Genomic DNA, 13,858 nt, shown 5'->3' on the forward strand with positions numbered 1-13,858 from the left:
CCATCCTCATTCAAAACAGTTTAGTGAAAATCACAGATTTGTATCATAGAATCCCAGACTGGTTTGGGGACTGGAAGGGACCTTAAAGCTCATCCAGCTCCAACCCCTGCCACAGACAGCGACACCTTCCACATGAGCAGGTTGCTTCAAGCCCCTGTGTTCAACCTGGCCTTGAATACTGCCAGGGATGGGGCAGCCACAGCTTCAACTGGTCCAAGGGAATAAGTGATAATAAATATATATACGTTTACATACACATATAAAATAAAATAAAGCCGAGGGACACTTCCTATCAAGGGCTGTCTACCAAAACTCTGCAAGAAGCGTCACTGCAGTTTCAGGACACCTTTAGAAGTTGAAGGATATGAATAAAACAACTATGTTTGCATCAGGATTTTACATACATATATTTTCATTCGTCACGATTCCCTTTGTTACCTTCCCGCACTCATTGTTTGATTCTTTTCTGTAAACTCTGAATAAAAGGCAAAGCAGGATAGACTGGAATGCTCAGAAGCAATGATGGTTCCAGCAACTGTCCACCCCTCCCTTCAGCACAGACATCCCAGCACAAGAGGCATGTGGAGCTGTTGGAGTGAGCCCAGAGGAGGCCAGGGTGATGCTGCGAGTGCTGGAGCAGCTCTTCTGCAGATAGAGGCTGAGAGAGCTGGGCTGGTTCTGCCTGGAGAAGTTCCTTAAGGGGAGACCTTAGAGCAGCTCCAGTGCCTGAAGGGGCTGTAGGAAACCTGGAGAGGGGCTTTGGGCAAGGGCCCTTAGGGACAGAAAAAGGGGAATGGCTTTAACCTGCTAAAGAGGAGACTGAGATGAGCTCTTAGGCAGAAGTTCCTCACAGAGCATCTTTAAGGTCCCTTCCAACCCAAACCATTCCACGATTCTGCAATCCACTGAGCAGCAAACAACCATGATCACAATTTCAGCCGAGCTCTGACTGCAGAGCTACACAAAGTCTCCAGAACAAATAACACGAAAATGAATTATAACCTTTATTCCCTCCTACACCTGAGCAACAAAATTATACATTGTCTCTGTTGTACTCAGGAGATTTGTCGTTAGCTGTTATCTTAGCATTGGGATAACTTAAATCACAGAATCCCAGACTGGTTTGGGTTGTAAGGGACCTTAAAGCTCATCCAGTCCCATCCCCCTGTCACGGGCAGGGACACATTCCTCTAGCCCTTTAAATACTTAAACCCTATGAAAACTTACATGGTATACGTCTTATACCATGTTTCAGCCCCAGTAACAAAACAAACAAAAAAAGCACTAAAAATAATGATAAATCTATTACTTTCTGTTCCTTCCACCCCTTCAAAGTCCCATAGCTCAGAGTGAACAATCAGAAGCTTCTGTTTTACACAGGTGAAGGATGCATCTCTGGGGAAAAAGAGAAAAAAACCTCAAGAGTGCTTTGCCTGCAGGCCCCTTGCAGAGCAGAAGGCCATAAAGCTCTGTCTGGATGGCAGCATGGCTTGTCAAGGTCTTCAGGAAAGGATCCAGCCTCCTCCAGTGCCCACACCCTGGGCTCTAGTGCAGGCATCTGCTCCTGCCCCCCAAGCTCAGCTACTTCAAAATGGAGAGTTATCACCCTGCCTAATGCAGGTGAATACCTCCTGAACAAGCAGAAGTGTCACATCTCCCAGGTGGAATTTTTACCCTGTGGTACCAAATAAGCAGAGGCCAACATACACTTTATTAATGGCATTTTCAGATTCATAGAACTGGTTTTGGTTGGAAGGAACATTAAAGCTCCTTCAGTTCCAGCCCCCTGCCATGGGCAGGGACACCTTCCACTAGAGCAGGTTGCTCCAAGCCTTGTCCAACATGGCCTGTCTCTTCTATTTGTCAGTCAGATGCTAAAAAAAATGAAGCCACTCATGTCACTGGCTCAGGAAAAATAAAAGAGGCTTTTGGTGAACTGGTGAAATGTTGTTTTGGGTAAGAATAAGTTTTACCTGAGAATCGTAAGTTTATCTCAGTGTTTTCCAACCAACAGCTTGGGCCAAGCAAGCTCTTAGGGAGCTGAAACACATCTTCAGTTATACAAACTGTATGCATATATATACATATATATGTAATTTGAAGATGAACAGAATCCCCTTTTAAGTCTTTCCACCTTCCTCCCCATGGAGAAACATGGGGGTCTTCATATCACTGGTGCCCTGTGGGGTTGCACACCATTTCTGAAGGGTGGCTTTGGGACAGAGGTTGTCCCCTGCTGCTTTCTGGTAATGGGGGACAGGGAGTGTCACAGGCAAACCCTGAACAATGTGGCAGGAAAACGTGTGCCAGAGAGCTGCAAAGAGGAGGCTCTGGAGAAGGAGCTGCAGAGCTGGTGAAGAAGCAGCAGAAGATGGAGCAGCAGTTGAGAGCTGGCTGGAACTCTGGGTGGCCTGTGGGGTGGATTATGGCACTGATGTATGTGGCACAGGTTGTTGGAAAGTGTAACTGTGACCAAGTGTACAGAGATGGATTAAGGTCCCTTCCTACCCAAACCATTCCATGATTCTATGAACTACAATTCCTTGGACACAAGCAGTGAACCACAAGAGCTGCAGGAGTCTGGTTCCCCAGCATGGCAAGGGGTTGTGCTGGGTTTTCTTCTTTTAATACTAAACTGCTGCAGGCAAGTAAGTTATGAAGGGCTGTCTGTTGTACAAATATGCACACGGAATTAAGAGCTCCTTCTAATTATTCCCTGCTTCTGAAGCTCCCTAATAAAGAGATGATATCAAGAAGTACTTTGTTTTGATGATCAGCTTTAACCTCATCCAGTATCTCGCTACACAGCCCTCTAATTGATGCCCTACCCCATGCTAGGGCCAGAATTTGCACAGCTTCTTCATGTAAATGTTCCTTTTTTAATTAAATTCAACACACCCAGGCATTGAGGAAACTGCAAAAAAATGCAGGGAAAACCCAGCCACGAAAATACACCAAACACTGAGAATGGCACAAAACTGCCCCATCCCTGGCAGTGTTCAAGGCCAGGTTGGACACAGGGGCTTGGAGCAACCTGCTCTAGTGGAAGGTGTCCCTGCCTGGGGCAAGGGGTTGGAAATGGAAGAGCTTTAAGGTCCCTTCCAACCCAAACCACTCATGATTCCATGAAAAAAGGTACTCTTTTTCCCCCTAGGTCAGTCAAAAGCACGTGGAGCTGATTACACACCAAAGAATTCAGCTTCCCAACCTACCAGCTCCACCTTATCTATGAGGGTGCAGTTATCTCCAGATTCATTACCAGTGATCGAGTGAATTACAGGTTATTTAAGAACATTAAGAGTCAAACTCTTCACTTAAATTTCTCTTCCCTGCATTCCAGGTCTGGAGCTGCTCCACACTGGAAGGCATCAGCAGCAGGAAGCCCAGGGATCTCTGTGCTTCCCTTTGCAGAGTAATCTTTCAATGCAAGGCTTCCAACTTGATTTGGCTATTAAAGAGCTAACACACAACCACTATTAAACAAGCAAAACCAAGTCCTGGGTGGGTGGTGTTGTTAAGTGCTGCTTTACATCTCTTGCAGGACTGCTCAGACACTCCACTCCTTCACTTGCACTGCTCACAGCAGTAAACAAGACTTTGAAGCCACTTGGGCTGTTTACTACATGTTGTTTAAGCAACAGATTACATTTTTCCTGCCTCATCATAGTTAAACCCTCCAGAAATCATTAGAATTAAACTGTTATCTCAGAAGTAGATGCTGGTATTTACTGGGGAACATAAGCAGTATTGGCAACAAAGCCAGTTGCTCAAAGTAATTTACCACATCCATCTATGGACCCTGGATACTTTATTCTTTGCTGCACACCCAGAATAAGGCAATATTAGCAAAGAGATATTCTGCTCAGCAGATTTGCAACCTAAGACTTCCTGTTGCACTTCAGCAGAAGATCAAGAGCTGTAGTTTCAGATACACATATTTTATCAGTACCATGAGATCCTCAAATGAGCAAGAAAAACAACTGCTTGCCCTCCTTTCCTAGTCCTTTACACAGTTCAAAGCTTCACAAGTGAGCTTCACAAGATAAAAGTTTTATGTATGACAGTAGACCACCAGCCTGTTCTTCCTGCACAGCACCACCTAAATGGTATTTAGGGGCTACACTTCATTCATCACAAAGCACCTTGTGGAGAAGAGCTTTGGCCAAGCGCCTGTAGGGACAGGACAAGGGGAATGGCTTTAACCTGACAGAGGGGAGACTGAGATGAGCTCTTAGGCAGAAGCTCTTCCCTGTGAGGGTGCTGAGGCACTGGCACAGGGCGCCCAGAGAAGCTGTGGCTGCCCCATCCCTGGTAGTGTTCAAGGCCAGGTTGGACACAGGGGCTTGGAGCAACCTGCTCTAGTGGAAGGTGTCCCTGCCTGTGGCAGGGGTTGGAACTGGAGGAGCTTTAAGGTCCCTTCCAACACAAACCAATCTACGACCAAAATAAATTAACATCAGTCATGCACAAAAGACCATGCACAGGAAGTACTCCTGCTCTCTACAAGTACCTCAGAGAATACACATTCTGATAGCAACTGCAGTTGAGTATCACCTTAGCAATTGTCTCTGCCCTAAAACTTAGTATTCAAGCTGGCTTGTTCTTGCAACTCACTACTCCATTCCAAGGAAACACCATAAGGTATTCATTTGAATACAACACTCCGAGTCAATTTGAATAGCAATTCCCAAGCCAGAGCTTCAGTTTCAAGCTAAGCACCCTATACGCAATAGGAACATTCACACTGCTGCTGCAGGGACAGGGACTCTGCAATGGCCAGAGCTCTCCCACCACAACCTCTGTAAGAGCATGAGGCACCCCAACGGGCCCCACCAGCAACATGGTTTGGGTGACACATCTTCCTGTTAATGCAAAACCTGACTTCAGCTCCAAAGACTACAGAAGACCACTGATGCTTTGAAAAGATGAGAGCTCCTTTTGCTTTCATCAAAACCTGGAGGCAAGATGTGGCTTTTCCTCAGCTGGAAAATGCCATAATGACATTTTAAATAACGCTCTTGTTGCTTCAGTATCTCAAAAACAAGCTAAAGCACTGTATTAAGTGATGTCCCCACCTACTTAGCAAGCTGGTATATTTAAATGTGCCCCTGTACAGAGGCACTAGCTCAGGTGTTGAAAGCAGAGCAGGAACATCAGTGCCACCCTGAGCACGAGGTGAAGGACTAGGGCTCCTGCGAGCTCCAGAGCTCATCCACAGCCCCCCCTGCATCACCGTACCAGCATAGCCTCAGGAGCCTAAGCTCCACTTCCCTCTAGTGCTACATGCTGTTCAGCCTAGAGAAGAGAAGGCTCCAGGGAGACCTTGGAAAACCTTCCAGTGTGTAAAAGGCCAACAAGAAACATGGAGATGGGCTTTGGAAAAGGGGACAGGACAACAGGGAATGTCTTTAACCTGCCAGAGGGGAGATTCAGATGAGCTTTTAGGCAGAAGCTCTTCCCTGTGAGGGTGCTGAGGCGCTGGCACAGGGTGCCCAGAGAAGCTGTGGCTGCCCCATCCCTGGTAGTGTTCAAGGCCAGGTTGGACACAGGGGCTTGGAGCAACCTGCTCCAGTGGAAGGTGTCCCTGTCTGTGGCAGGGGTTGGAGCTGGATGAGCTTTAAGGTCCATTCTGACACAAACCACTCCATGGTATTATTCTGTGATTCCCTAAGTCCCACCAATGTAATTCACAGCATGTTAAGGTGGTGTTCAGCATTACTCCTAAACAACATTTTACCCTCTTATTTAACGGGGAAAACACAGTAATTCATGGCCTAATCAATATCCCTGACATCAAGCTTGACAAGTCACACACCCCGCAAAAATTGTGAACAAGAAATACATTGGGAATTCCACACACATCCTCAGACTTCCCCTTTCCATTTTTAAACACAGATTACCCGGTGTGGTTTTTATCTGCTCTGCTATTTTCTTTAATCACATACCTCAAAATCATCTCAACACCAACACACGTAATATTTTGCCATTTTCAGACACAGCATCCATTCCAATGACTGTACTTTCAATGTTATTTTGGCTTATTACTTCATCCACCAAGATGAGTTTTCACTGATGTTCCATCAGCACTGCCTGGTCTTCCTCTATCTCTTCCCAACCCATTAGGAGTTTAAAGCAGCCAATATACATAAATTGTAGTGATTTCCTTTCAGCAAGAATTCATGTATTACAACCTTGAATCATCCAATACAATCCCAGACTGGTTTGGGTTGAAGGGACCTTAAAGCTCCTCCAGTTCCAACCCCTGCCACAGGCAGGGACACCTTCCACTAGAGCAGGTTGCTCCAAGCCCCTGTGTCCAACCTGGCCTTGAACACTGCCAGGGATGGGGCAGCCACAGCTTCTCTGGGCACCCTGTGCCAGCACCTCAGCACCCTCACAGGGAAGAGCTTCTGCCTAAGAGCTCATCTCAGTCTCCCCTCTGTCAGGTTAAAGCCATTCCCCTTGTCCTGTCCCTACAGGCTCTTCCTCAAAGCCCCTCTCCAAGGTTTCCTGCAGCCCCTTCAGTCACTGGAGCTGCTCTAAGGTCTCCCCTTCAGGAGCCTTCTCTTCTCCAGGCTGACCCAGCCCAGCTCTCTCAGCCTGGCTCCAGAGCAGAGCTGCTCCAGCCCTCACAGCATCTCCGGGGCCTCCTCTGGCTTCGCTCCCACAGCTCCACATCCCTCTTGTGCTGCTGCCCCAGAGCTGGATCAGGACTGCAGGGGAGGGTTGCCCCAGACCACAGCAGAGGGGCAGGATCCCCTCCCCGAGCTGCTGCTCACGCTCTCGGGTGCAGCCCAGCACATGGGCAGTTCTGAGCGCAAGGTCATAGTGAAGCTGGGTCTGGGGAGCTTCTCCTCACCCAACACCCCAAGTCCTCCTATTCAGGCTGCTCCATCCAGTCTCCCTCAGCCTGTGCTTGTGCTGGGACTGCCCCCAACCCATGTGCAGGACCTTGGCATTGGCCATGTTGAACTTCAGCACATAGATCAGTGGAAGGCTGTTACTTTCTATCAAGGGCCTTTGAGATCCTCTTGTTTCTGCCAACACGAGCTCTGCTGTTTACTTGTCAGTGATCTGCTGAAGTTTCTGCTTTTCCCAAAATAATTTACTCATGACCAGGGCACAGTCCACCAGCTCTGACAACAAACCCTGGTTGTGCAACAATGTTGTCCTCATGTGGCAAATGTCCACTGTGACATGAGGTGATTCAGTTTCACTTCACAGTTCCTTGTACAAACACAAGTATATACCCAAACCCCAAGTATACACTGAATATTCTCACTTGCTGTTCTCTAAGACTACTTAAAATAATTATAGTGAGCTCAGGAGCTGTGGCCTTGACACCCCAACGATTACCTGGATATTCTACTCATTAGTTACAATAGTTCTTGGGAACTGCACCACTTCATTCCAACATTTTCTTCCAGATATTGCATAAAGCAGCATTTACAAACTCACTGCAACTGACTCCTGATGAACGAAGTCAAAGCAGTGAGGTTTATTTCTGTAAGACACAATGTTCTTCAGCAGTGCTGCTACTTAAAGTGGAGGGGGAAAATGCAGCCAGGGAGACCACAGACACTGGGTGAGAGCTGCCACCCTGAAAGCACTAGAGGTATTAACAACTATTCCTTGTAACAGGTATTTTAGAGGGACTCCAGTGAGCTAAGAACAAAGATGACAGAAGCAACAGGAAAAAAAGAGAAGTAATGAAATTAGCTGCCTATTTTGTAAGAGGAAGCAGCGGGTACAGTGTAACACCACTGAAATTCAATATGCATTTATTCCTGGCACTGCACCCCTCAAACATAACATGCCTTTCTGCCAAGTTTGGCATCCTCAAGCCCCTTGTTATTTTTGTAAACTCCTCTGCTATTTCATATTTGAGCCTTCCCAAAACTCAGCCACGTGCAGCAGCCTCTGGTCATGATTAGGCTTTAGGGAAAGTATAGGGAAAGAAAAATAATTAGTATTTACATTTACTAAAGTAGAGGTAAGCCCGTTTCAGCTTTCAGAGGGTCCTCTTAATGCTAAGTGCTGAAGAAACATGAAGAAATCTTGTCTGGCATACCAACAGAGCTTATTCCTTATGACCCAAAATGAGGCAGATAACCACAACATATCTGGCTAGTAGATGGACAACCGAGAATCCAGAAAATCAACTGTGCTGGTCATGTGTGTGACAAAAACTTACACTTGTTTATTGCATTGATCTTAAATCAGGAAGTGGTTTGGGTGGGAAGAAACATCAAAGCTCACCCAGTTCCAATCCCATGCCACAAGCAGGGACACCTTCCACTAGAGCAGGTTGCTCCGAGCCCCTGTGACCAACCTGGCCTTGAACACTGCCAGGGATGGGGCAGCCACAGCTTCTCTGGGCACCCTGTGCCAGCGCCTCAGCACCCTCACAGAGAAGGATTTTATAGTGAAGATAACTATATGATTCTGAATTATTTATAGACACTGCCTTCAGTGTCAAACTTAGCAATCAGCTGTGAAAGAGGAAGAAGATTCATCAAGCAGAGCAAGGGCACAACACATTCCAAAACATACCAATGGCTCTTTCACCTCGATCCATCAAATGTGAGAAGGCACCTCACTGAGATGAGATGAGATAAGATGAGATGAGATGAGATAAGATGAGATGAGATTGAGATGAGATGAGATGAGGAGGTCCCCTTCAGAACCTCTGCCCAGCAAGTTGGGTCTTCTGCAATAGGATCTGTCTCACTGAACGTGTAGATATTTATACTATGGATGACTAATGTGAATTAGTCACCCACACTCCCTTTGCAGGAGCAGAGAAACAAGCACTTCTACAGCAAAACTCAGCTCTATTTTAGACTTGTGCATCAAAAGGAAATAAGCATCTGTGTCTCTCCATTGACTAAAAAGGAATCCTAAATGTTACCTCAGAAGTAGGCATTTACATCACAGATGTGTGAACTTCGGTCAGAGGTCTCCAGCCCCTTGAAAGCAAAGGCAATATCTGAAACACAATGTTGGGAGGGGGGAAAAAGGCTCAGAAAGTCATAGAAGTAAATAAAAAATGTGAATTTAGACTACACCACAGTGTAATATTAACAAATAATATATAAAGGGCTGGAAGAATGCAGAAGCATAAAAACCAACTGAGCAATAGGGAAAGCAATCTTCTATATTAGAAAAGGCTAACATGCAACAGAACTGAGTTGAAACCCATCATTTGTGTATTCTAATTCGTGAAATAGAGTGCTGATTGAGCATCTGTTGAGCATTAATCGGGTACTCTGGCTCAGGAGCTGAAGTCCTGGGGCTCAAATGATGACCTGGATATTCTATTTACTAGGCTTAGTTTGATTTAATCCAACACAGAATCAGGATTTTTTTTGTCAACATCAGCACTGCTGCAGCCCCACCATTCCCAAGCCCTTCGTATTTAAACTGTCCAGCAAATGTTCAGTAAATTTTCAGCAGGAAAAGCGCAGGGAAGGGAGGAAGCCTGGTGACAGCCTGGCTCCCTGTAAGGATAGGACCAGCACTAACACCAACGGACAGACCAGGAACACGCTGCACCAAAGCAAACTCAGATGAACTAAATCACACCACACCCTATTTAAATGCAGAGGGTGAGAGACCGGCTCCTTCTCCTCCTCTCCTCCCTGGGTCCTCCCTTGTGTCAGCACAGTTTATGCAACTACACATCGAGCTGGTTGAGGGAGCTGATCCAGCTGAAAACGCCTCCTGCATGCAGGGCTCTCCGGGGTCCTGTGCCAATGCCAACACATGGCAACCTGGACTCTCACCCACTGTGGAGCTGCACCCTCAGTCCGTGGGCTCAGGGATAGGAAATACACTTTCCAGCCTGTTAGTTTATAGTCTCAGTTGTCCTTCTTATAGAAAGGATAAATACATTTCACCATCTTAACACAAAAGAACGATATCAAAAGGCAGAGCAGAGGATCCCCTGAAGGAAGAAAATGAAGTCAACAGCTATAGAAACACAACTTCTCCCATCCCACCCCTCTGCACATCAAAGTAAGGAGCTGAAACAATCTGTAGGTTTTGTAAGATGACAGGGAATGAAATGAAAGGAAGAAATCTCTACACAGCAGAGAATCGGAGTTGCTGGTTACAAAATATCAAACTATATCCATCATGCACTTTCCCAGCCAACAAAATTAAGTCTACCATAGAAAAATCAAAGGCAAAACTGAAACTGAACTATCTTGTGCTCTATTTCCTTCTTCCTTCCTGTAGGTTGCAGCAAGAATGACCATCTCTACTCCTGTAGGCTCTGCATTTCTCTGTGTCTCTCCCAGTAGGCAGTGCTAGCCTCTGCTCTGCTGCTATTGCTCCTAATTCTGCCAAACAAAATCAGAATCAAAGTGACTTCACAGTTGTCAGTGTCACTGCAGGCCACAGCACTCCCACAGCAAAAAGTGCAGACTGGGCACACAGGGAAGGAGAGCAGGGCCAGCTGAGCACAAACCCTCAATCAAGGAATGGATATGTTCGGAGCTTTCTCTGCCAACCCTGCAGCTCACCTTCTGTGCCACCTCCCGAAACAAAAGGTCGTCAAAGTTTCCTGGTGTGCCCAGGCAGGGACACAGCTCCCAGCTCTGCCCATCTCAAATCACTTGGTGAGCATCGCCACTGAACCATAATGTTGTTTTCTCGTGCCTTTCGTTTCCCCTCCTGCCCAGATAAGATTGTCCTGAAGCACATGGCACTGAAGGAACTGGGTACTTGCAATGCTGGGACATCCAGAAGCACCACTGCAGGGTGCTACACGCTGACCCAGAGCACTGGGACTCCTGCACAGACCAACACCACAGGTAGACACAGAGAAACCAAGATGCACACGAGCAGCAGCTGCAGCGCTTCCATGCTCAGGGTAATGATTTCAACTTCCTCCTTCTGACATGACAATCTCCCTGTTTTGCTGACACCCCCCTTCCAAAGCTCAGTGCCAAACGGGGTTGGGTTTGAAGTGACCCTGCCAAAGATGACAATTTGAGCTGGACTTTAGGCGTCGCTCCGTTTAGCATTGTCACCACTCGCAGTGTCTCAGCTTTATTGAGGCCTAAATGGCATTAATAAGCAGGAAAATAGAATGTCACTGTTAATTCAGGCAGGGATGTCAAACTGACCTGATGCAAACACCATCTATGTGATGTGTGTGGCATTCAAATTCCACCAAAACCTGAGCTTTTCAGGCTGAGATTTTTAACCTTAGCTACAAATGCTTTGCTTCTCCAGATAACTAATATTTATCTGCCCGAGTGTCATAGCAGAGCTAACACAGGTAAAAATAACCCAGGCATGTAATAATAATGTCAATATTGGTTATTGCACTGCTGACTACTTTGGCAGATCAAAACAAGGAGCAGAGGAGTGCACACAGGGGGAGGAGGCTGGTGGGAGGGATACAGCCACCGACAGGGAGGGAGAAAAGCACAATTAAAGAAACAAGCGCCCTAGAAAAGACAACATACTTTTGCTTCTAATAATATTGAATCAAAGAAGACACTTAAGTGCCTTTGTTGCTACTACTGGTCACACAGAGGTCACTTTTTTGCCTTGATCCTTCTATAAACCCACTGACGTGTAGGTTTTTGGTGAGAAGGAGGGGACAGTCAAAGCGATTCCCCAGCCTGTAGAGCCTAATGAAGAACAGAGCTGTGGTACCCTATAAATAGGGCCAGGAGTAAGAGACTGCTGCTCTGAGCCATGCTTTGTGTCTCTGCTCACATGGAGAGCTGACATCACTCATGAATACAGTCTCTTAACTCTGCTCTTCTCAATCAGCTTCTCAATCATTTGCCTCTAACAAAACACGGCCTCCCACAAGTATTCCTCCCTATCAAGTCATCAGAAGTTGTGTCAAGCTCCTGCTCTCAACTCACTGACCTCATCCGCTTCTCCTGCACCATTTACACCCAAGTTTCCCAGTTATTCTTGTCATTCTGCTATTGTTAAAGAAACATTTACCCTAATGAGATACTCTTCTATTTCTTGGCATTCCAGTTCGCCCATTTTTATGGCTGAGCTGATTACAGTGTTCCAGCTATTGCTTCAGGCACTAACGCTTCAAACTCCAAGCCACTGTGTTAAGGAAATACAGTGCTTGATGATGTATGTGAAGTCATTTGCCTTAATATATAATGCACAGCTTTTACACTTGCACTTCTGCACACCTCATTATCAGAGATACAGAGTAGGAAAGCTCATGTCCCTGCTCCCCTGCCCCAAGCTCTCCTCAAACACACCTTCCTGTTGGGAACTTCTCCTGTCTGATGTCCTCCTGCATCTCAGGGAGGAAAACACTTGGTTTCCCTTTGCCACCTTAGCTAATGGGCAGCAAAACTCAGGGCAGAGCATGAATGAAGTGCTCCTGTCACCAAGCATGGAACACACAATGAGCCATGCGGGGGCTATCTCCCTGCCAAAGAGGAGGAGCAACATAACTAAATTATTCCTCCTTCTAGCTCGGGTTCACACTATGTGGAGACAGTGAGAACGTAACTCCCTCCGGCTGACTCCCAGTCCAACCAGCAAATAAATGGTGAGTTATGGTGGAGGAGCCACACCAGCACCCCTCTGAAGCAGGGGGCCCTGAGAGGGCTCCTGGCTTCCCCACTGCAGAACAGGCAACACCGCTCCTGACAGCAGCCAGCAGCTTCCTAAAAGTGACTGAAGCCCATGGACCAAAGATGCTTTCTCCCAGGAAATAAACCACCCAAACATGAGCTCTTAAAGACAGTTTTCTTCTTGTTATTCAGTTTCCAATTTCTGAGCTATGAACTTACAAATGCAGCCTGTCCCTCCTCCAACACCAGGCTGGGAAGCAGGATTCTTCCCTGCCATTCCCAGAACAAACACTCAGCATCCAGGCTGAGGTTTGCAGGAACCTCCCAAAGCCTCAGTGCTGCTTTCTGCACCACCTGTGTGACACCAGCCTGCTACAGATAGAGCTCTTCCCAGAAAGCTGCTGCAATGCCATGTATTTTCCTTGATTTCCAGACAGGATCTTGTCCAGGACCCTGGACTGGCAATGTAGTACAAACCAAGCACAAAAATCACCAGAAACATCAGCATATCAAAGACACAAAACCCAAAACCTTCAATTTCAAACCCTTTTCGGTCTTATCCAGCCCTCAGTCACCTCCTCCTGAGCAAACATCCATTGGTATCACTCAAACCAGTCCAAATGTTATGTGTTCCTATGGCACGCTCCAAAATGTAACTTTGCTTACCATGATATCACCACTGGTTGCTATGGCAATTGCTATACTACCATCCACCACAGTTTTTTTACCGCTGAGGTATTTTGGCAGCCTGTTTGCTTTCAAGTGTCAGAGCAATAAGAGAAATCATCAAGGTTTATTCTCCCATTAGCCTTCAAACAGTGCCTTACAACAAAAACCTGCTAGTAAACGATCCCATGCTTGGCTCCAAACACACAGCTCTGCAAAAGGACTGGAATTACAACTTTTTCCTTCAATTTTTGAACGAGGAAATAAAGTATATTATGAAAACAAGCTTCGGGTTTTAAAATATTAATGTTTTAAGTGGGAGATCAAGTGATGAGAACACCCCAGGTACCCCCAAGTTCCCTCAGTTTCTCTGTCTCACTTCCTAGTTGTTTTGGTTGTTTAACTAGTGCAAACAAGGCCTTCATATTAGGGAGGGAGCCCTCATCAACGTCATCTTGTCACTTTTCTACAACATTCCGTGTTGGGGCGATTCCATTCCTGGTTCCACTCCTTCCCCAGCGTCTGGACGTTAACAGCACCACCACAGTGACATTCACTTTCACAGACAGCACACGGAAGCCCCCAGGGTCCCTCACTTGGGGTTCAGACCCTGCTCGCCC

General features: G+C 46.5%; 1 protein-coding gene across 3 annotated transcripts in view; it reads right to left on the reverse strand.

Annotated features, from left to right (window-relative positions):
* The window catches only part of PPP6R2 (protein phosphatase 6 regulatory subunit 2), a 90,254-nt gene that overhangs the window by 75,629 nt on the left and 767 nt on the right, over positions 1-13,858 (reverse strand). For 2 of the 3 annotated variants that reach the window (XM_034062904.1, XM_034062902.1), the window contains exon 2: positions 8,912-8,989. The exons of the other annotated variant lie outside the window; for it this stretch is intronic. The gene's annotated coding sequence lies outside the window, so the exon portion shown is untranslated. The remainder of the gene's footprint in view (positions 1-8,911; positions 8,990-13,858) is intronic. 3 annotated transcript variants of the gene reach the window in all.

This window comes from Melopsittacus undulatus, chromosome 5, assembly GCF_012275295.1.
Source record: "Melopsittacus undulatus isolate bMelUnd1 chromosome 5, bMelUnd1.mat.Z, whole genome shotgun sequence".
Lineage (NCBI taxonomy): Eukaryota > Metazoa > Chordata > Aves > Psittaciformes > Psittaculidae > Melopsittacus > Melopsittacus undulatus.